The sequence below is a fragment of the Lynx canadensis genome, chromosome A1 (genome assembly GCF_007474595.2).
Source record: "Lynx canadensis isolate LIC74 chromosome A1, mLynCan4.pri.v2, whole genome shotgun sequence".
In the NCBI taxonomy this organism is placed as follows: domain Eukaryota; kingdom Metazoa; phylum Chordata; class Mammalia; order Carnivora; family Felidae; genus Lynx; species Lynx canadensis.
This window is the reverse complement of record NC_044303.2, coordinates 130,686,238-130,708,984: the sequence shown is the minus strand read 5'-3', so window position 1 is coordinate 130,708,984 and position 22,747 is coordinate 130,686,238. Positions and strand designations below refer to the sequence as shown.

Genomic DNA, 22,747 nt, shown 5'->3' with positions numbered 1-22,747 from the left:
CCCTTGAAGAGCTCAGCACTGTGCTGGATATCCAGGCAGACATAGACAAAGAACAAAATCTCAAGAAACTCGCAATTACCCAACAGAAAAAGACATGCTCTTGACCAAGAAAGATAAATTATGAGTTACTAAGGAGAAATAAAAAAAAAAAACTTCAGACTATGGTGTGACTTTATAACTTTGGACAAATCAGTAAACTCTGGGTCTCTATCTCCTCAAATAGAAATCAAGGAGGGTGAACTAAATTATTTCCCTTAAAGATGTAATGAGTCCATGAATTAAGTTATAAATTATATGTCCCTGAATGGGAATAGGGTTACATAATATTTAAGTATTCAAACTCTAGTTAAGACCATCTTGGCTCAAATCCTGACCCTATCACTTATGCTGAGAAGTTGAATAAGGAACTTAATGTTGCTAACCCTAAATTTCCTCAGCCTCTCCTGTTGCTACTCCTTGTTTGGATGCAAAGGTTTCTCATACTATAAATATTATTAGTATCACTGCTATTAGTGAAATCAAAGAGCTTACTGAGGAGACTGTGTTTCAAGTTGTGTATGCATCTGGGTAATCAGAGCAATGTCGAGGTATTCTGGATAATCCGAGGAAATGTTGAGGGAAACATGTTATGTTGAAGCCTACAAATATAACTGTGAAGTGGATTTTTTGCTCTGGTATTATCAAGAGTATATCCTGAGAATAGGGGAAAACAGTGAACAAAAACCTCCTGTGACAGCAAACACTGCCCCTATTGATAATACGTAATGGAAGTGTGCTGCTACATAGTACGTGTAATGAAGAACAATATCTAATGAAGAGTTGGCTAGTACAATGCCTGTTAGGCCCCCTGCAATAAATAAAGCCCAAGGCTCATAATACATTGGGGATCATTTAATATTTCCTCCATGAAGGGTGGCAAGTCAGCTGAATACTTTTACCCCAGTAGGGATGGCAATAATTATAATGGCTGATGTAAAGTATGCTTTTGTGACGTCTATTCCCACAGTGAACATATGATGGGCTCATACAATGAAACCTAGGAAACCAATGGATATTATTGCCCAGATTATTCCCATATAACCAAAGGGTTCCTTTTTTGCCTGAATATTGTCACCTATTGGTAACAATATGTGAAATTATTACACAACTTGGTAGAATTAGAATATAGATTTCTGGGTGTCCAAAGAATCAGAGTAAGTGTTGACATAGATGGGATCTCCTCCCCCAGCAGGATCGAAGAAAGTAGTATTTAGGTTTTTGTCTGTCAGTAATATAGTAATTCCAACTGCTAACACTGGTAGTGATAGGAGTAACAGGACGGCAGTAATTAGGCCAGATCAGACAAACAGGGGTGTCTGGTATTGAGATATTGCAGGGGGTTTTACATTAATGATTGTAGTAATGAAGTTAGTAGCACCTAAAATTAAAGAAACACCTGCAAGATGCAAGGAAAAAATGGTGAGGTCCACAGATGCTTCTGCATGGGCTAGGTTGCCTGCTAGAGGAGGATGTACAGTTCATCTGGTTCCTGCACAGGCCTCTGCTATTGATGATGCAAGTAAGAGTAGGAAGGATGGGGGAAGAAGTCAGAAGCTTGTATTATTTATTTGAGGGAATGCTGTATGAGATGCTCCAATTATTAATGGCACCAATCAGTTCCCAAAGCCCCCGATCATGATTGGTATTACCACAAAGAAGATTATTACTAATGCATGAACAGTGACAATTACATTAAAGATTTGATCATCTCCTAGTAGAGTGCAGGGTTGGCTGAGTTCAGCTCGAATTAAAAGGCTAAGGATGGTTCCTGGGGCACCTGGGTGGCTCAGTTGGTTAAGCGACTGACTTCGGCTCAGGTCAGGATCTCACGGTTGGTGAGTTCGAGCCCCGCGTTGGGCTCTGTGTTGATAGCTCAGAGCCTGGAGCCTGCTTTGGACTCAGTGTCTCCCCATCCCTCTGCCCCTCCCCCGCTCACGCTCTGTGTCTCTCTGTCTATCAATGATAAATAAAAACGTTTTAAAAAAAAAAAAAAAAAGAAGGCTAAGCGTGGTTCCTACTATGCCAGCTCAGGCACCAAATAGGAGGTAGAGAGTGCCAATATCTTTGTGGTTAGTGGAAAATAGTCAGTGGTTTATGAACATAGGTAAAATAGCTGAGTAAAGCATTAGACTGTAATTTCCTATTGCTGTGAAACAAACCACCCAAAATCCAATGACTTAAAACAATAACCATGCATAATTCTTGGAGTCTATGGAACATATGGGTGTTTTGGTTAGTGTCAGCTGGGCTCACTGTTACATCCACAATTAGTTGTGTATTGAACAGGCAGCTCTCTTACAAGTTTGGGGGTTAGCTGGTATAATCTGGCCTAAGATGGTCCTAGCGAGGACACTTGGCCTCTTTTCCACATGGATCTCATCATCCAACAGCTAGTCCAGGTTTCTTCACATGACAGTGGTGGAGCTCCAAGAGAAAGGACCCTTGAGGCCTTCACTCAGAACCAGCACACTGCCAACTCAAGTACATTCTGTAGTCCAAAGCAAAATGTAAGGCCCTAGATTCAAGGGATGGAGAAATAAACTTCACTTCTTGGTAGGAAAATAGATATGCATACCTGAGAGAGGGGTGAGACTGGGAGAGTATTAAAGAATCAAGGCTGTATTTCCAATTGATCTACTACTTTCATTAAAGTACTTAAAGTGCTTGGTGCTTAAGTAAACATCAGTCATTGCCATTACAAGTTGAATCAGAATTCAGAGGTTAAAATCATCAAAAGCTGTGTATCTATATGGTATTAAAGCTAGATGCTCTTAAATTAGTAAGGAACAGTTTTTGCTAGAATGTGAAGTGGGCAACAGAAAACAGAATGTTTGAGTGAGGAGTTGGGAAGACTTGACAATGTAGGGCTTAGTAACCAATGTTGGAGGTATATTGGGACTATCAGAAAGGAAAGGTAGACCTTAATAGGGTCCATTAACTTGGGGGTCTTTGACCATCTCTACTAAATTAGAGTTCTAAACTGCCAACTTGTCCTCTGTTCTTTTAAGTACCTGGATTAAGAAAGGAAAGCAAACAAGGCTGAAGACTATCTGTTTACTAAGCAGTCTAGATTAATTCAGAGCTAATAATTAAAGGTGAGACCCTATATTAGCTGTAGATAAGACAAGTAATAGCTACTCCAAAAAGTAAATGTGGACAATGCAAAGAGATATACTCCAAGACCTCCTAAAAGAAATGTCCATGTTTGTGGTCTGCTACTAATGACTTTAATGGGAGGATTTTCAGGTCATAGAGGAAAGAATCTGGAAGAAGAAAAGCTTTTCCATACCTCCCTCCAGTAACAGTATGGACTAATTCTAGGAACCAACCAAGTTGTGTGCATTTTTTTTTCATCAATACTCAGCAACATATTGTGAGGGCTGGGGATAGAAAGAGAAAATGACTAAGCACAGCAAAATTCCTTTGACTAGATTCCATTATACAATCAATAATTTTTAAACATCATTTATATTCAATTCCATACAGGGTCTATTGTTACTCCACACATAAATATGGTAGAATTTATGTGCTTCAGATACAGAAAACACTAGGAATGATGGACAATACTTTGGACATTGATAATCCCTCAATATGAACAACATCTAACAAGTTGTAGTAACCAGAAATGCTTGTTTTATCAAAATTGGGCACTGTACCAAATTTCCAATTATACCTCTGCTTATGTGCAGTCCAGTACAGAGGACTAAAATCAGGGTTTACAGATAGGGATCCTGGGTTTACGTACTGGCTCTCATGCTGAACAGGCCATGGGAAAGTATTTTTACTTCTTTAGGGCTCAGTTTGTTTATCTGTAAATGAGGGATCAGAAATACCTATGTTACAGGTTTACTGTATTAAATATGATAAAATTTGGTTTTAAACAATTATTTATTATAAATTGATATACAAATTTATTTAGCACCAAGTAAGTACCCAGCACTACACTCAGTACTAATAATTCAGAGACAAGGGGCACCGAAGTAGCTCAGTAGGATGAGCTTCCAACTCTTGATACTATAGCATGGGCTCAGGTCATGATCCCAGAGTCATGGGATGGAGCCCCATGTCGTACTCCATGCTAAGTATGGAGCTTGCTTGAGATTCTCTCTTTCTTCCCCTCTTTCTTCCCTCTCTTTCTTCCCTCTCCCGCACATGTTATTTCTCTCTCTAAATAAAAAAAATAATTTTAATTTTAAAAAATAGTTCAGGGATGAATAAAATATGGGCTCTGTCCTCAAGGAACTTAAAGCCTATTTTGAGAAATGCTGATAATTAACTATAAAACAAAGTGCGATAAATGGTAACAAATTGTTATGAAAACCCAGAAGGAGAGGTTAATTAAGAAAGTAGGCAGATGGATGAGCCAAAAAAGATAACAAATAAGATGTAACATAAGAATTGGGCCTTAAAGAATGACTATAAATTTGCCTGACTAATCAGCTGAGAGAAAGGCAAACTCATCATGAACCTAAGTTAGGGGACAGGGAAAAGCACTTGGGGAACAGCAACATGGCCCTGTGTCTAAAGCGGGTAGTACCTGGAGAGTGTTATGCTAAGTGAAATAAGCCATACAGAGAAAGACAGATACCATATGGTTTCACTCTTATGTGGATCCTGAGAAACTTAACAGAAACCCATGGGGGAGGGGAAGGAAAAAAAAAAAAGAGGTTAGAGTAGAAGAGAGCCAAAGCATAAGAGACTCTTAAAAATTGAGAAGAAACTGAGGGCTGATGGGGGGTGGGAGGGAGGGGCGGGTGGGTGATGGGTATTGAAGAGGGCATCTTTTGGGATGAGCACTGGGTGTTGTATGGAAACCAATTTGACAATAAATTTCATATATTTAAAAAAAAATTTTAAAAAGTAGGTAGTTGGGGCGCCTGGGTGGCGCAGTCGGTTAAGCGTCCGACTTCAGCCAGGTCACGATCTCGCGGTCCGTGAGTTCGAGCCCCGTGTCAGGCTCTGGGCTGATGGCTCAGAGCCTGGAGCCTGCTTCCGATTCTGTGTCTCCCTCTCTCTCTGCCCCTCCCCCGTTCATGCTCTGTCTCTCTGTGTCCCAAAAATAAATAAACGTCGAAAAAAAAAATTAAAAAAAAAAAGTAGGTAGCACATGGTAACAAGAAGTGGTAGACAAGTTCTCAGACTGAAGATGTGAGTTGTGCCCAATTATAAAACATCTCTTTGATGAGACAAGGGTCAACAATGTGTTTGCTGGTCATATGAGGCCATCAGACTTTTTTGAGCAGAAAATAACAAAATAATGCCTTGTTGTTAGGAAGACTGTTTTTGGTTTGTGTTTTTGTTTTTTTGAGACAGTATAAAGGACAAATTGAAAAACCTAAATTGGATATAAACGTGGGGTTTTTTATCTTATTTTTTATGTTTTGGCATTAATCTGGAGAAGGAATGATGAGACACTGGGTAGAGCAAAAGACTGGGGCATGGTTGTTGGAAGAGAAGAGATGAACTTCAGAGCTATTTCTGTGGAAGAGGAAGCTAACATTGTAACTGATGGAATATAGAAAGTGAGAGAAATTAAAGATGACTCAGAGGCTTCTACCAAGGGAATTGTGTGTATAGTAGTCCCATTAACCAAGACACAATGTCCAGAAAGAAGGATGAATTTTGGAAAAGAAGAAGAGAATGAGTTCAGTTCAGGGTAAGTTGAGTTTAACAAGCCAGCAGGATATCCAGATGGAAATGTCCAGAAGGCTGGGCACAGATGCAAAGTGTGCAATTTACTTTTCCCTTCTTTCCTCCACCGCAAAATGGATGGGATATTGCTTGCCACTTCTCTCCAAGGACCGTGGAGAGGATTAATGAGGCAGTGTTCACATTTATTCCACACCAAGGATCAATGAGAGCTTGGAAAGTATTAGGTTGGAGTCCCATTATGTGAACTTGAAAATAAAGCAGCTTTGATATAAAAGTCATTGAGGGAGGAGAATGAAAACCTGCAAGACCACATTGTAGAATACACTTGTACTTGAGGCAGCCAGTGCAGGCACAGCTTTGGTGGAGGTGGGCACTAGCTTGTTTCCAGCTGAAGGCAATGAAAGTGAACCAGCCTTCCTATTGTCTGCCCTTTCTTTTTAAATTCATTTGCAAAGCCACCAGGACTCAGCCCAAATGTGAGCTTAGGAATTAGTCATACAGAGCTCTTACAATACTTTCCAGTGAAACCCATTTCACATTTTCTCTCTTCTTCAATAAAAATGATTTCTGAAGCAAGCTACTGTTAGCTGCCTCTATTTTTTATATGAATAACTTTGTGTTGTCTACATGCTAGTGATTAATTAGCAACAATGAGGTCATCAAGAAACATTCTTGAGACCACTGCCAAGATAACAGCTCGAATCTGAAGTATTCCTTCTAAAAGCATGACCTCAGGCATAGAATTATGCCTGTTTATTAAACGCATAAAATGGGAAGGTTTCCTAAGTTTCCAGTTCAAAACTCTTTAATTCACAGATTTTCTTCCTCTTGCTACACTTCAGAGAGGGCAGAGAAACAAACACGGAATGAGGAATAGAGGATACAATTAAAGAACATGTTCTGCGAGAGTTCAGACAGATCTGATTTTAAATTTGTCACTTACTGTGTGCCCTTCATTCTGGTCTTTCTGGGCCTCAGCGTCCTTATTTTTAGAGTGTAGTATCAGGAGGAATGAACTCTTGCCACTTGCTATCTGTGTGACCCAGTACGAATTATTGAACGTCATTCAGCTTCAGTCTTCTCCTCTATCAAATGGGGAGAATATTACCTGCCATAGTTTATGTAACAAGTGCATGAGAAGAAATTGGTCTTTAGCCTTGGGTCTGATACAGGGATATTGCTAAATAAATGGCAATTTATGCTGCTGCTGGTGGCACTACCAATGTGACAATATGAAGCAGACGGCTCACTGAAGAGCTTCAATAAAGGTAAAAATTAACTATGGCTTGTGAATAGGGTTATCACTACAAATAGGTCCCGTGTCATACAGGTGATAATATAGAGCATGATTATTTTAAATAGGAAATGAATTCACCAAAGTACAGCCTTAGATTAATAAAACTACCATATTACCTGTTCTGCCTTGGTTTCAAATGAGGAAACATAGTAAGTTGTTACGATATTTTAAAATATACAAAAATAGGGGCGCCTGGGTGGCTCAGTCAGTTAAGTGTCCAGCTATCGGCTCAGGTCATGATTTCGTAGTTTGTGAGTTCAAGATGCGCATCCGGCTCTGTGCTGACAGTTCCAAGCCTGGAGCCGGCTTTGGATTCTGTGTCTCCTTCTCTCTCTGTCCCTCCCCTGCTCATTCTCCCTCTCCCCCCCCATTTCTTTCTTTCTCTCTCTCTCTCTCTCTCTCTCTCTCTCTCAAAAATAAATAAATGTAAAAAAAATTTTAAGTATATATATGAAAATAAAACAAAAATTTGGAACTTTTAAAAATGTATTATGCTAGAGCCAACTCATTCATTCTCAGTAGTGGTCTCTCAGATGCTCACAGCTAAGAGTCTTCAAAACAGGCCCAGAGACATTAGCCTCTCTTGGCCTCATCCTGGGAAAATGTCTGAATATTAGATGTAAATAATGCTGGGGGTATCCTCAATTTTGAGGATATTCTCTGCTGAGAAAATCAGCAGAGAAGGAAGACAAAAATGGGTGTCTGGCAACTTCCATTCCAGTGGTTTTGGGAACAGATAGAGACTAGTGCAAACATCAGAGAGGCTTGCTTTGGTAGTAATTTTCTATCTTTCCTTGAAAAACAGATGGCTTCTTTTTTAGTATTGTATTTGCTGCCATGTTGGCACTTAATACTACCTAAACCTTATATTCATTAAAGACAAGGTCATTTGAGAAAGAATCAAGAAAAAAGGCAAAGAATGGGATTACCTCCCCTTCCTTTCCCGATATTACAGGTTGCTGGACCTGAAACTAACCCACCTTTGTCCTCTGAACCTAAATCCACTATTAATCAGGAATATATTTAAGGTTAAAATAGAGTCCCAATGTACAGCCTTGTATTTTTCCCATTACTTCTTACTTCTTAAGACTGCTCGTTCTGTGGGTGCTTGAGTGGCTCAGTCGGTTAAGCATCCGACTTCGGCTCAGGTCATGATCTCACGGTTTTTGAGTTTGAGCCACATGTCAGGCCCTGTGCTGACAGCTCCAAGCCTGGAGCCTGCTTCTAATTCTGTGTCTCCTTCTCTCTCTGCCCCTTCCCCACTTGTGTTCTGTCTCCCTCTATCAAAAATAAATAAATGTAATAAAAAAATTTTAAAGACTGCTCATTCTGCATCATGAACCTAATTTCAGAGATCCTCAAACATCCTCCACCATTGCCCTTCTCACTCCAGGATCCTAGGGTTATTTATTCATCCTGTGCCTCAGAGAAGACAGTCTGCCTGTCTGTCTGTCTGTCTGTCTGTCTGTCTATCTCTATCTCCTCAAGAAACAGGAACTTATTGTACTATGTCCACTAAAGCTATCTACTAAACTCCCTGGAAAAAGACTAATTGGTGTTAATGATGTAGGTTTTGCCTTTTTTTTTTTTTAGAATTTGAGGAGAGTAATCTCTATTTCTCTTCTACTGTGTATTCATTCCCCTTTCCATATCCATTCTAAGGACAGATTTAAAGCAGAATAGTATCTATGAAAAAGGGGAAGAAAACTGTATTATAATAAGCCCTTTTTATCATCTCCTTAAACCATACCATGGGCACCATGATTTATTCCATCTCTTGATAGAACCTGTGTTCATTAGAGGAAAGCAAAAGCTATCCATAGGAAGAGCAATGGCTATAATTCCAGCCACATAAATTAGTTTCAAGGACCCTAATACAAGTTATTGGATGTGTGTAAGAAACGTGCAGTGGAACAGAGGGATATTTATATTTATATATTTATACATATTTTAAGCCTGATATATTTATATCTGATATATATTTATATCTGATATATCTATATCAGATTTAAAATCAGTCTCATATTTGGGATGTGTACTTTGTTATATCTGTTGTGAAAACTACTCTTCTACACAGGATGTCAACTGCTTCGATTAGCTAATCTATTACTTTGCTGGGTAGAGGAGTAAAGTAAACACTTAGAAATATTCATTTTGATTCCCACTGCTACCACCAATGTTTCAAGGTTAAGATGCTGTCCTTTACTGTAGTACATTACTGCTATTAACGTTTTAACACTTTCAAAGGCAATTGTATACTTGGCCAATTAACTGCTATGGGGGATTGACCTTTCACCAGTTATGCTGAGAATTAATATTATGACACATAATTTTTGCCCTAGGGAATATCAGTGTTAGAAATGATTTGTGAAAATATAATTTCAGTTGACTGACTTTATTAAAATATTGCTGCCAAATTCTAGATATTATAAAAACATAAAGAAATATTCTTATTAAAGGTGAAAGTGACTGAGAAGAGCAAGAAGTGTGCAAATATTAGAGTGTTATCAAAATGTTTCTGAAAAAAATGTATTATAAAATTTTTCCATACCTGGTCCCCAAAATGGAATTTTGAGGCAGGTTAAGCAAACATCAAATGCGATAAAAACATTATACTAAGGATTACAGTAACAAAAAAATTGAAAATAAATGAAAGCCATGTGTCATTATGGTTAAGAACATAATCTTAAAGTGAGAAGTAAGTCATATAACTGGTTAGAAAAGATAGTGCTGAGATTCATGGCAGCCAAAGAAAAAAAGGAAATCATTTGCTCAGGGGGGACAATTTTACCTGGCATTAAACTCTGAGAGAAATGTACAAAAGTTTCTTTACATAAAGAATATTTTCCTAGCTATTGAGAAATGAATTAAGTAGCTGTTTTACAAAAGATAAGGAAAGTATATTCATGTTTTTTTGCAAATTTGTGACCAAAATAAAAAAAAAAAGCCAAGAAAATGCTAAAAGAATAGTTCTATTAAGAGTTTCATGGGGCACTTGGGTGGTTCAGTTGGTTAAGTGTCTGACTTCAGCTTAGGTCATGATCTCACAGTCCTTGAGTTTGAGCCCTGCATAGGGCTCTGTGGTGACAGCTCAGAGGCTGGATCCTGCTTGGGATTCTGTTCTCCTCTCTATCATTCCCCCACTTATACTCTGTCTCTCTCAAAAATAAACATTAAAAATAAAAAATAAAAAAAGAGTTTCTACCCAGCCCTAGGGTGCTTGGATGGCTAAGTCAGTTGAGTGTCCAATTTCACCTCAGGTCATGATCTCCCAGTTCATGGGTTTGAGCCCCGTGTTGGGCTCTGTGCTGACAGCTCCCAGCCTGAAGCCTACTTCAGATTCTGGGTCCCCCTCTCTCTGCTCCTCTCCTGCTTATGCTCTGTCTCTCTCTCTCTCTCTCTCTCTCTCTCTCTCTGTCTCTCTCTCTCAAAACTAAATTAAAAAAAAAGTTTCGGGGCGCCTGGGTGGCTCAGTCAGTTAAGTGTCCGACTTCGGCTCAGGTCATGACCTCACGGTCTGTGAGTTCGAGCCCCGCGTCAGGCTCTGTGCTGACAGCTCAGAGCCTGGAGCCTGTTTCAGATTCTGTGTCTCCCTCTCTCTCTGCCCCTCCCCTGTTCACGCTCTGTCTCTCTCTGTCTCAAAAATAAATAAACATTAAAAAAAAATTTTTTTTTTAAAGTTTCTATGTGGGCATAAAATAATGCAATCCACAGCTGTTATTTCTTAGAGCCTAATTGATAAAAGGGGGGAATAAAGCTCTTATTTATTAAAGGGACCACCTCTCAATGTTTGAAACAAAAGCTTCATGGAATGTTTTGTAAGCAAGGGAGATCTATATCAATAGAGCTCAGTATTACTGATCAAAGCAAGATGATGATTTTATGAGGGTTTTGAGACACACAGAGTTCAAGGATTGGTGGACTTTTGGAAGCAACAGTGATTAAGAATTAGGTGATCTTTAGTAGCTATGAAAGTGTCTAAAAGTGGAAGTATCTCAAGCTGTAGAATTGTCTCACAAGTCAGCCATAATGAAGCTACTGTCGATTAGCTGGCCTTCACCTACGTGGTGATGGTCACAAATTGGGCATTTTCCAGAAGTGTAGTTATAAAAGCAAGTTGTCAGGGAATGATCAGGACAGATCATAGGCACATGAAGTTTTTAGTCTTAGAGCAGAGAATCTACAAACGGAGAGTTACCTCTCCCCCTTGTTGCCTCAGTTAAGACTTTTAAGGAGCTCATTAGTAGTCAATTTGAGTTTTAGTTCTTACTGAGTCACTGATTAACAAATGTTCCATATTTTGATTACAGGATATCAACATTGCTTTGGAGACCAGATGTGTAGGTAGTAAAGTTAGAATATTGTTGTAAAAAAGTGAGGAATTTACATTGCTTTCCATATACTAGCAATGAACAGAGTTTGAAATTAAAAACACAAAACCATTTGCCCTACAACCAAATAATAATAGTAATTACAGCAACAAAACAATAATAAATCTTATACATAAATCTAAAAAACTTATAAGATCCATACAAGGAAAACTATAAAAGTGATGAAAGAAATTGAAGAAAAGTCTACACAAATTAGCCACATTCCACATTCACAGATAGGAAAACTCAATACTGTTAGTATTTCAGAACTTTCCAACTTGATCTATATATTCAATGTAATCCCAATCAAAATCCCAGTGAGTCATTTTGTGGATGTTGGCAAAGTGACTCTTACTAATGTTTATATGAAAGACAAAAGACCCAGAATATTGAAAGAGCCAACACAATATTGCAAAAGCAGAACAAAGTCTAAAGATTAACCCTACCCAAAGTCATGACTTCCTACAAAGTTACAGTAATCAAGACAGTATTGACAAAAGAATAGATGAATAGATCAGTGGGGCACAATCAAAAGCTCAGGAAGAGACACACACAAATTTAGTCAACTGGAGACAAGGTATTTTCAACAAGTGGTACTGGAACAACACGACACCCACATGCAAAAAAACAAAAACAAAAGCAAAAAAAACACACGAATTTAGACAGAGAACTTTCACAAAAAGTACCTTAAAATGGATTATGGACCTAAGCATAAAGGACAAAACTACAAAATCCCTAGAAGATAATATAAGAGAAAATCCAGGTAACCCTGGGTTTGGCAATGAGTTTTTAGATACATACTAAAAGCATGATCCATAAAAAAATTAATCAAGTTGGACTTTATTAAAATTACAAACTTCTATTCTGTGAAAGACACTGCTAAAAGAATTAAAAGACAAACAACAGAAACAACACACTGGGAGGAAATATTTGCAAAACACATATCTGGTAAATAATTTGTGTCCAAAATACAGAATGAATTTTTAAAATTCAGCAAGTGTTTTTTTTTTGTTTTCTTTGGGTAAATAGTGAGTACTAGAACAATTGGATCATACAGTATTTCTATTTTTGAAACAAACAACTCAATTTTTAAAATAAACAAAAGATATGGACTCCCCACCAAAGAATATATACCAATGACCATTAAGCATATGAAAAGTGTCATCCTAAGTGATTAGGGAAATGCAAATTAAAACCACAGTGATATGCCAATATGCAACTATTAGAATGATTAAAATCCAAAACAATGACAACATTAAACGCTACTGAGGTTGTGGAACAATAGGAACTCTCATTTATTGGTGCCCATGGAAAAATTCCCACAGTAGTATCCTCTCTAGCAAAGGCTTCAACACTTCAGAACTTACTCTTCTTATCACACTAAATATACACTTATCATATGATATAGCAATTATACTCTTTGATATTTAGTTAAAAACATCTACCTATACAAAAACCTACACACACATATTTCTGGCAACTTTATTTATAATAGCTGAAGCTTAAAAGCAACCAAGATGTCCTTGAGTAGGTAAATGGATAAACTGAGTACCTTAATATAATAGAATATTATTCAGCAATAAAAAGAAATGAGCTATCAAACCACAAAAAGACATTAAGGAGGAATCTTAAGTGCATATTGCTTAAGTGAAACATGACAGTCTGTAAAGGCTACCTATTATATGATAACAACTAGTAACATTTTGGAAAATATAAAACTATGGAGACAGTAAAAAGATCATTGGTGGCTAGGGACTTGGGGGAAGGGGCAAAAGAAATGAATAGGTGGAGCACAAAAAATTTTTAGGGCATTGAAACTATTCTGTATGATACTATAATGGTGGACACATGATATTTATATGTATCAATTTTGTAGGCATTTATGAAAATCCATCATACAACACAAAGAGTAAACCCTAAAGTAAACTATGGGCTTTTAGTTATTAATGTATCAATATTAGTTCATCATGCGTTAACAATGTGCCATTGTTAGCAAGGTGTTAATAATAGGAGAAACTGAGGAGGGAGGTTGTATGTGGTAGCTTTCTGTACTTTCTGCTTAATTTTTCTGTAAATATACAATTGCTTTAAAAATAAAGTCTATCAGTTAAAAAAAGAAGTGAAAAATCTGACTTGACTTCTTGCCCAAAGGAAAGTCATTCTATCCCCAAAGGGAAATAAGCTACTTATGTCAGAGTCAACGAGTAAAACAAAGCTCTTCCACCCCAGAACTAGACCCACAAATGTATGGCCAACTAATCTTTGACAAAGAAGGAAAGAATATCCAATGGAAAAAAGACAGTCTCTTTAACAAATGGTGCTGGGAGAACTGGACAGCAACATGCAGAAGATTGAAACTAGACCACTTTCTCACATCATTCACAAAAATAAACTCAAAATGGATAAAGGACCTGAATGTGAAACAGGAAACCATCAAAACCCTAGAGGAGAAAGCAGGAAAAGACCTCTCTGACCTCAGCCGTAGCAATCTCTTACTTGACACATCCCAAAGGCAAGGGAATTAAAAGCAAAAATGAACTACTGGGACCTTATGAAGATAAAAAGCTTCTGCACAGCAAAGGAAACAACCAACAAAACTAAAAGGCAACCAACGGAATGGGAAAAGATATTTGCAAATGACATATCGGACAAAGGGCTAGTATCCAAAATCTATAAAGAGCTCACCAAACTCCACACCCGAAAAACAAATAACCCAGTGAAGAAATGGGCAGAAAACATGAATAGACTTCTCTAAAGAAGACATCCAGATGGCCAACAGGCACATGAAAAGATGCTCAACGTCGCTCCTCATCAGGGAAATACAAATCAAAACCACACTCAGATATCACCTCACGCCAGTCAGAGTGGCCAAAATGAACAAATCAGGAGACTATAGATGCTGGAGAGGATGTGGAGAAACGGGAACCCTCTTGCACTGTTGGTGGGAATGCAAATTGGTGCAGCCGCTCTGGAAAACAGTGTGGAGGTTCCTCAAAAAATTAAAAATAGACCTACCCTATGACCCAGCAATAGCACTGCTAGGAATTTACCCAAGGGATACAGGAGTACTGATGCATAGGGGCACTTGTACCCCAATGTTTATAGCAGCACTCTCAACAATAGCCAAATTATGGAAAGAGTCTAAATGTCCCTCAACTGATGAATGGAAAGAAATTGTGGTTTATATACACAATGGAGTACTACGTGGCAATGAGAAAGAATGAAATATGGCCCTTTGTAGCAACATGGATGGAACTGGAGAGTGTAATGCTAAGTGAAATAAGCCATACAGAGAAAGACAGATACCATATAGTTTCACTCTTATGTGGATCCTGAGAAACTTAACAGAAACCCATGGGGGAGGGGAAGGGAAAAAAAAAAGAGGTTAGAGTGGGAGAGAGCCAAAGCATAAGAGACTCTCAAAAACTGAGAACAAACTGAGGGTTGATGGGTATTGAGGAGGGCACATTTTGGGATGAGCACTGTATGGAAGGAAACCAATTTGACAATAAACTTCATATATTGAAAAAAAAAGGCAGATCTTGTAAAACAATCATAGGTGAAGTATACTTGGACACATGGTATGCTGAAATATCCTGTCAGAGAGATGGGGAAAAGCAGAGACAAGTGTAAGATTGAGGCCAAGGATGAAATCACTGCGGCAAAGAGGACACTAGTACAAATTATCAAGTCCCAAATAGTACAAGAAAACAAACTGAGCTGGATACTGATACACAAGCGGTAGAATCATGTGTTGAACATTGTGTGGGAACACAGACATCTCAGTAACAGAGGCTGTCAAGTCATGTGGAGACCAGAAATCACATCCAGTACTGGGGCGCCTGGGTGGCGCAGTCGGTTAAGCGTCCGACTTCAGCCAGGTCACGATCTCGCGGTCCGTGAGTTCGAGCCCCGCGTCGGGCTCTGGGCTGATGGCTCGGAGCCTGGAGCCTGTTTCTGATTCTGTGTCTCCCTCTCTCTCTGCCCCTCCCCCGTTCATGCTCTGCCTCTCTCTGTCCCAAAAATAAATAAACGTTGAAAAAAAAATTAAAAAAAAAAAAAGAAATCACATCCAGTACATGAAAAGGTGTACTGGGAAAGGCAAAGGAATAGGGCACCTAGTCCTACCTTCTGGAGTTCTAGGAATAGTCTCAAATCCCATTTGGACCGAGAGTGCAAACTACTTGCCATGGCTTTAGCAGTGTGTCCGTCACACGCAGTGGAAATACAGTCTATACAACCAAATCCATCAACTGCTGGGATTCCCTCCCCAACACCAGTCTCACTAGACATTTTGTGCATGTCCCAAACCACACTCTAGAAGGAAAAAAAGCCTATGACACTGTGTAATATTTTGGTCTCATCGGTTTTGGAATCAAGTGGAACTAAGCTTACAAGTAACAGACTTCGAGTACATCCTGCTAGGCTAAGCAGAGGGAGTGATTTTCTGAATCCCTGATGAGAAGAGTAGGCTCTGAAGTGTTGACACCTTGCTAGAGGATATGACTGAGTGGGACCTTTCCACAGACAGCAGATAATCCAAGAGCAGTGGGAGAGATGGCTCTGCAAAAGCTGGCGGGCTGGAAGGGAGGCAGGTATACACCAAGAGACTTCTCTTTATGGGTGTTCTACCCAAAATACACTTTCAGTTGTTTTCAGACATTCTGACTCTTCCCACTGGAACCTGAGAATATCACCACTCTGAGTCCATTGATCTTCTGAAGTCAATTATTCCAACTATTTCAAAAGGGAGAATTCAAGGTACATGGTAAACAGGGGTTAAAGAGTGTGTGCATATATATCTGTCTGACAAAACATGCATCTCTAACTGAATATGGCCATCTTCCTCAATCATGAATGAATAGAAAAGGAAACATAAAATACAGCCATTACATTTTGATGCATCAACACTAGCATTTTCAGATGCCAAAGAGTTTTCTTCCAGGAATGATATATATCAAGCAGACTGATGAGTTTTCACAATCATAACATTTAACAAGGCCAAAAGCTCACTAATGATAGACATATCTCTTAATTCAATTCTATATGAATATTTATAAAACCAGCTCAGAGTCTTTCCATAGAAAGCAATCAATACATGTTTACCAAATTGAATCAAATTGAATCATTTCACTGAAGTGGCTTGTACAAAGTAAATGCTCAATTTATTTATTTTTGTACTGATGTAAGAACTTCATTCTCATACACAGTAAAGTGACTTTGTAAAAGCAAAGGCTTAAGGTTATCTGAAATAACCTGTAAAAAGAAATAATCAAGTGTTGACAGTATAGTAAATGAATGAAGCCAGGTTTCTATAATCACAGAAAAAGTTGACTGAGTATGAAATTCTATTCTACTTTTTTCCTGAGATCTGATATATGTCTTGTAATCTTCCAACTGAGACACACACATTTTATTACACTCTTATTTAGTCTACTTGATGTAGAATTAACTTGTAAGCTATGTAACATGTGACAGCAAGGCTGTAATTATTTAATTAAGACACAACTAACAAACAAATGAAATATATAATTCAAAATAAAACACCTGTTTTCGTTCTCTGTATCTTGCCTCAGAATGGACTTTAAACAACTCAGCCAGTTTAATCACAGCGTACAATGGGTCTACTACCGAGCAAGTTTGGTGGTTGTACCTGTGCTGATCAGGGACAGTGTTCTTGATATGAGTGTGTTTCAATGAGTGATTGATTACTCAGGTAATAAGTGATAAAACAGATCAAAAGAGAAGTGATGGGATCTTGTATGTTTTCATTCATTTGTCAACAAAAATTTTAACACCTACTATGCGGCATGTAATTTCATTTCTCCACTGTTATCACAGTTCTATCAAATGTTTGGTACTTTATAAACCTTAGCCAAATGAAGTTATACAAACATTTGTAATTGACTTAGGTCAAAATCATTTTAGTGATTCTCTTCGAATGCTAGGAACATATTAAAACAAAGAAAAAACACTTCAGAACATTATAGACTAATTCATTAACAGGTTATGTTAATGCTATTGCCTACAGCTGTTCCAGCGGAGTAATTTTTGGTAATTGTGCTAGCATGCCACAAAGTTAAAAAAAAAACTGAAATGTACAAATCCATTAAAGTTTCAGAAAGGCTGTTATATTTTATAGACTACATGATGCAAAGTTGGATTAGTTTAGCACTAAATTATTCATGTTCTATATAACTCTTCATATTCTATAAAACTGTTCCATATGAACACCAAAAATCTCACCTTGGATATATTTCAATGAGCATTTTCTAATTTTAAAAATTAAAAAGATTATCAAAGGCATCAACTGTAAGTTGTGCTAGTAAGATGCCACCATGTACAAGGACACTTAATAAAACTCTAGGGACAAAGTTTTCTTATAGTAAAGAGAATGACTTCAGTTCAAATAAACAATACTCTTTATGAATCATGGCAAGGGACTTTGGCATGGTTCAGGTGCCTCAATCCCAGAGATGTTTATAAGATGCATCTATGCAAGGGTGCATGAGTGGCTCAGTCAGTTAAGCATCTGACTCTTGATTTTGATTCAGGTCATGATCTCATGATTCATGGGATCGAGCCCCATGTTGGGCTCTGCATTGACAGCATGGAGCCTGCTTGGGATTCTCTCTATCCCTCTCTCTGCCCCTCATGTGTGCATTTTCTCTCTCTCTCTCTCTCTCTCTCCCTGTCCTCTGTCTGTCTCTCTCTCTCACAATAAACATTTTAAAAAAGTGATGGATCTATGCATAGTTGACCTGACATAATTACACACATACATCAACCCACACAGTGTTACAGGTACACTAATAAAACAAACTTGGGAAGTTTCCAGGGTTCCCATCCTTTGTTCCCCTGAGTAGGTGTGCCTCCCCCACCATCTGCCATGAATTTTCCAGTTTCTTAAATACCTAGCATTTAGGTGTGACCAATGTCACTGAGTCCCAGACATTGTTATAAATGTCAGTGGAAATACATGCCACTTCAGGACCTGACCCTAAAATGTCCCACATTTGTTTCCCTCTGCCTTTTTCCCCTTATGGCTGGCTGAAATATAGATGATGCTGCCAGCTCTGTCGATACCTTGGTAGCCACTAATCAAAGATGGCAGAGCCTCTTTCAACCAGGTCCTTGGATAGTTACATGCCAACCTGGTAAACACCCAGTACTCTTAACAAGAAATAAACCTCTTTTGGTTTAAGCCACTGTACATATTGGGGTCTATTTGTTACAGCAATTAGCCTAATCTTACTAATACACTGCCCAGTATGTGGAAGATCTAAATTTAGTCACGCCCACTTGCATTTGGTATTCTTAGAGCTGGATTCCTTAGAGGGCATATTCAAAGAGCTAAAGCATCTCTAGCTACTTAAGATACTTTTTGCCCTAAGTTTTGCAAGTAGAGGAACTTATGTCAGATTTAACCTGGATTTTTGCATTATCAAGTCTAAATGCTCCCTGCAGACCTTCTATTCAATATCTTTCCCATTTTCCCGGTCTCACTACTGACTAATTCTCTTTATCTTCATTTCCAACTTAAGCCCTTCTTTTCCTGCCCAGGACTTATTCCTTATACTTTTAACACTTTGTCCATAATTTTCATTACTACCAGCAATGTTTTACTGATATAGCTCTTCTTATCTGGCATTCTGAAATGCATCTCATTTGCCTCATATAACCTGAACAACTGGTAATGTTTTATGATGTATTTTTCATCACTTTTGAGCTTGTCTAAAGGAAAAGAGCACATTTTCTTCTGCCCAGAGTATGTCCCTGTGTTAAACAGCAAGTAAAAGAAGAAAGCAAAGTGTGCAGCTACTCTGAGAAGAGGAAGGAAGGTGTGGTAGGGTTGGCCAGGGAATGCAGCTAGCATGGTTCACTACCATGACTAATTAGCACCCCTAGGTTAGTGACGCTTCCACAGGTCTTCTGCTACCATAAATTCTTAAATATGATAAGCTAACTAAATTTAATCACATAAAAATGTATAGAGTATGTACTATATGCTGAAAATTATATAACGGTTTAAAGAGGACACTAAAAAGTAGAAGGCAAAATTCTTTCCCACTAAAGGATTGTGGCCTAAGTAGAGATACAAGTTATATACATAAAGATCTCTATTACAGGACAATAAATAATCAAGTTCCAAAATATATTCTGTAGACAACATAGGCCTTGCTTAGGCAGAATTGGAGGAAATCAGTATGAAACGCATCCATCAGGAGACACCTAGGAAAGCCATAGGAACGGGACAAAAATTGAACTAGATCTGATTCATCTTTTCCTGTACCCTAGCAATTTATTTTTGCTTCCACTCTGTATAACAGCATGCATAATTATATCAGGTGCCGGGAACTAAAAAACCTCATCTCTGTTGACAGGTATAGTTTACCTGGAAAGAAGAATGTCAGAGATTCAAAGGGTATGAGCTCTAGCTGGCTCCTGTCTTCATTATGAGTTCTCCCTCGGGCAAAGCTATAAAAGATCACATCACTTACATATCTGAAACATAATGAAATGACGTGTTTTTAAAAGGTCAGGATGCCAGAATGCAACATAACTATTGTGTTAAACTCATATTTTAAAAAAAAGTAACCTTAAAGTCTTTGCAGAAAATCAAAATTAAATGCTAGGTAGAATGACATTACTGAGCCCTTGAAAAATGTTATGAAAAATGTCGTTCTAACAAAAGCCAACACAAACCCAGAGGTCTAAAGTAATATTTCTTGCCTCAAGTATCTTCCATTCTTAAAGAATTTCCCTTTGGGTTATAAAGTCTGAGGTAGCACAATGTTTTAGGTCAACATTGGCTCTAAGCTAAAATGAGGATCCGGGTGGAATTATAGAAATTAATACTTAGTTCACAGCTACGCATCTATTTTGGCTCTACCAAAGTGTCCGCATTTGACTTAGAATGTATTTCACTTGGCTGACTGCTTCTTAACTCTGCGATCTTTCCAATGCAACCTGAGTTCCCCTGCAAAACTTCTCAAGAGGCAAAAACTGACACGTAGAATGACATTAACACATTCTGTTCAAGAAGCATAGGTCGTCACACCCAAAGCTTGGAAGTTGATCTCTTCAATAGTTTATCAAAAAATGAGTTATCAAAAAATCAAGGACAGGGAAGCTTGGGTGGCTCAGTCGCTTATGTCCGACTTTGGCTCAGGTTATGATTTTACGGTTCATGAGTTCAAGCCCCGCATCCAGCTCTGTGCTGACAGCTCAGAGCCTGGAGCCTGCTTCAGATTCTGTGTCTCCCTGTGTCTCTGCCCCAGCCCCACTCACACTCTCTCTCTTAAAAATAAATAAACATTAAAAAAAATTTTTTAATCAAGCACAATAATTATTTATGAGAGTTTTAGATTTTCAATCAATCCATCATAATTTGGTTAATATTGTTGGTGTCATATTTTAAAGTTTTAATTCCAATGTAGTTAACATATAATACTTTATTAGTTTTACATGGACAATATAGTGATTTAACAATTCCATATATTACTCAGAGGATTGGTGTAACATTTTAATATGCTGAAAATTATTTAGTTCTTCACTTAAAATTATATAAAAGTATGCCTCATCCCTACTAAGATCTTGCAATGTCTCACTCCTTTGGACTTTCTTATTAGTATGTACATCCTGACAAACTTGTACCTCTAATTCAAGAGTCAGCTCAAAGTATCACCTCTTTGGAGATGTCTCTCAGGCAAAAAATAAGACATTCTAAACTCTGTAGTCAACTGGTATTTTGTATATTCTTTCATTTGAACAGTTATTGCAGCATATTTGTGCATTTTTTCACCAGGATTCCTTAAAAAAAAAAAAGGATTGTTTCTTCCTCACCTTTGTTTCCCAGTATGCATTAAATAGTTAGCATAAAGTAGAAATTTAATAAATATATTTTTAAAAAAAACGCACAAATGAATGCAAATAAATTCTTAAATTTTCTTTTCCCCTTAGATATAATCAACATATTTAAGCATGCTTTCCAGTCCACAGAAGTCTGGAGAAGAAATGGATTATAAAATTTTGCATTCATTAGTTCAATTATTTTTTTTTCCATCATTCATTTAGTAAATACATTTTCGTGCCCTATGTATGCCAAGCACTTTTATAGGAGCTAAAAATATGGAAAAAGTTTTTGTTTCGATGCTTAGGTTCACTTCTAAATTGTTTCATATATTTAAATATTCTCAAAGTATGTCACTGCCAAGGAGTCAAGCAGTAACTACCTAAACTGTACTATGTTTGCAGCTGCAAGGTTGGCTTGCCATACTTCCTTCCACAAATTCAGTAAGGAAATAAGGAGTCCAAATGGATCTAGACAGCTTACTAATGTTCAGCAATAGTATGATCTAGCCATGGACCCCCAGCCCCAGTTTCTATATGGTAATGTGACCAGGGCCAGATAGTGCCTGCACACACATTGGGGATGCATTACAAGGGGGGGAATCCTTAGATTTGGAGACTCTTATTTTCTATCAGGGCTACTGGAAAATCTGCTCGCAATTTCCTCTGGAGAGAGGTGTTGTCCTTACTACCCTGGAATATAAGCAAGTATCTCTGGGGGAAAGGGGCAGATGCTTCCATCTTTAATGCTGGGAATCTAAATAAATTTGCACCGGAGAGACTGGTTCCATCTTTCTAAGGCGCCTGCTTATACAAACATTTCTGAAAAATACGTGTGGAGCACTTAGCTGGCAATGCCTAGACATGTAGAAATATGAGATTTATAGAGAAGTGTCTCCCAACAGTCATTTATGGCATGTTATAATTACTTATATTTTAAAATAAAATTGTTATATACCTCTTTTAAATGTATCTAATATAATCCAGGGGCACCTGGGTGGCTCAGTCGGGTAAGCGTCCAACTTCAGCTCAGGTCATGATCTTGTGGCTTGTGAGTTCAAGTCCCGCATCGGGCTCTGTGCTGACAGCTCAGAGCTTGGAGCCTCTTCAGATTCTGTGTCTTTCTCGCTCTCTGTCCCTCCCCCGCTCACCCTCTGTGTCTCTCTGTCTCTCAAAAATAAATAAACATTAAAAAAATTTTTTAATGTATCTAATATAATCCAAATAGTGTCATAATGTGATACCCACTGTCATCCATTTAAAAATTATATAAACAGGAGCACCTGGGTGGCTCAATTAGTTAAGTGTCTGACTTCGGCTCAGGTCATGATCTCATGGTTCATGAGTTCAAGTCCTGTGTCAGGCTCTGTGCTAACAGCTCAGAGCCTGGAGCCTAATTTGGATTCTGCGTCTCCCTCTCTCTCTGTCCTCCCCTGCTCACACTGTGTTTCTCTCTCAAAAATAAATAAACATTAAAAAATTTTTAGAAAGTTATATAAACAAACTCTTATAAGAGATTTTAATTATTCATTTTCCT

General features: G+C 38.0%; 1 pseudogene; it reads right to left on the bottom strand.

The window, feature by feature from the left end:
• Window positions 1-423: 423 nt before the first annotated feature.
• Window positions 424-1,096, bottom strand: LOC116738187 (annotated as a pseudogene).
• Window positions 1,097-22,747: the final 21,651 nt, after the last annotated feature.